General features: G+C 32.6%; 1 long non-coding RNA gene across 1 annotated transcript; it reads right to left on the bottom strand.

Annotated features, from left to right (window-relative positions):
- Positions 1 to 302: 302 nt before the first annotated feature.
- LOC107918258 (uncharacterized) lies at positions 303 to 1387 on the bottom strand. Its single transcript, XR_001689993.2, has 2 exons — positions 857 to 1387; positions 303 to 583 (listed from the first exon to the last, which is right to left on the bottom strand). It is a non-coding gene; the product is annotated as an uncharacterized lncRNA (long non-coding RNA).
- Between the last annotated feature and the right edge of the window lie 416 nt (positions 1388 to 1803).

Genomic DNA, 1803 nt, shown 5'->3' with positions numbered 1-1803 from the left:
AAATTTTTATATATTTTCAATTATTATGTTATTTTTATTAATTTTCGTAAAATAATTTAGTGTAATTTATTAATTTTAAAAATATAATCACATTAGTTGTAAAGAGTTTTTTTCAAGAGCAACAATGTTTAAAGTTTTAATCATTAAGTGTGGTGATTGTTTACCTCATTCTTTAACGATGTGGTTAACTGTTTGAATTTCATTTATGGGAATGAAACACATTTTATGATTAATTATTTACTTCTTTGAAAAGTACTCATAACGAGAGAATTAGTTATTGAGGTTGGCAATGGATACCCTAATGAAAAAATAAAATTATTATTATTTATGTAATACCCAATTTTTCTGCCCGGGCCCGTAAAACATTTTAAAATCCAAAAACAATTCTTTTACAAACCTAATAGTAGGCCTGATATCCACCTAAGCCCAATTACCCATTACAAATTAAAACCCAATACCCAACTAACCCAAGCCTAACACAAAAACAACCGAAACCCTAAAACTCAAACAGCTTCCCGAAGACCCTAGCAGCCGCACGTCTCGGAACCGGCCCCCACCACACGCGCCGTATCCCCACGTTCACCTGCAAAACAGATTCAAAGAGTCCAAACAATGTAAAACAACAAAAAAGGGGGGAAATAAGTTGTTCTAGGGCTATTAAAAGGCCAATCTTTTGTATTGAAAAAACTAAATACAGACACAAAATTTATTTATTTTTTTCGAATACAAAATGTGATTTTTTTCGTTTTACTTTGTAGTGTTCATCGTTCTTTTATTTTTATTTGTATATATATTTCTTTTATTTATTTATTTTATTTAGCTTAAATAAAGAGAAGAGAAGGGAGGAAAAACTTACCTTTTCGCCGGAGTCGCCGAGTCGATGCCTCTCCATCGAAATTAGAGCTTGGGCATAGGCTGAACGGCGGCACTTGAGGGTTGGTGAAACCCTAAGGAAGCTTTCTTTTTGCTGCTGCAGGAAAGGGGAAGCAAATTTGATTTCTTAAAATTTATGCTTTTCAAAACTTAAAGATGAAACAAAGAAACGGGTGCCGTTTAGTTGGGGGTCCGCGCATTTCCACCCTAAATGGGAAATTTCGTAGTTAGGTTTCCCTTTTTGCGACATGTTTTTATTAAACCAGTTGTTTCCTTTTAATCTGGCCCAAATGTTTCTACCTTTATTCATTTCAGCCCGTGTCAATGCATAGTGTTTTAGAGGGTGGATTATTATTAAATTGGTCCCTCATATCATTCGTGTGTTGCGACCTTGTCCTCATTTTTCTTTTAATCCCATTAGTTACCTGCTAATTCTATTTCAATTCCAATATTTTTTTTCAATTCAATTTATCATCTTTAGCATTATTATTTTATTATTACTACTCTTGTTTTATTCCCGTTATCGATATGTTCATTTAATTCTCATTTGTCTTCTTACATACTTATATTATTTTACAATATATATTGTCGAAACCATTTTTAAATTTGAAAAAAAAAATAGGGATCGACTTTAAAAAAATAAAATGGGAGTCGCCACCGACCTTTATTGAAGATGTGATTGGATCACCTTGAAAACGATTTTAGGTCTACGAATTTGAGAAAATAGGTTTGGGAGTCGGTTACGTGCGAAGAAGGGTTAGCACCCTCGTAACACCCAAAATTGGTACTGAATTGATTGTTTAATGTCTTAGTGTCGAGAATTTGGAAAGATTTTAAAATACGATCCTTGGAAAAGAAAATTTGAATACAATAAATTGGATGATGAGACTCACTTATTTCAAAGAAATAAATTGACACACTCAGTAAGTT

The sequence above is a fragment of the Gossypium hirsutum genome, chromosome D08 (genome assembly GCF_007990345.1).
Source record: "Gossypium hirsutum isolate 1008001.06 chromosome D08, Gossypium_hirsutum_v2.1, whole genome shotgun sequence".
NCBI classification, from domain to species: Eukaryota; Viridiplantae; Streptophyta; class Magnoliopsida; order Malvales; family Malvaceae; genus Gossypium; species Gossypium hirsutum.
Note: the sequence above shows the minus strand (reverse complement) of the source record. Positions and strands in the feature narration are given on the sequence as shown.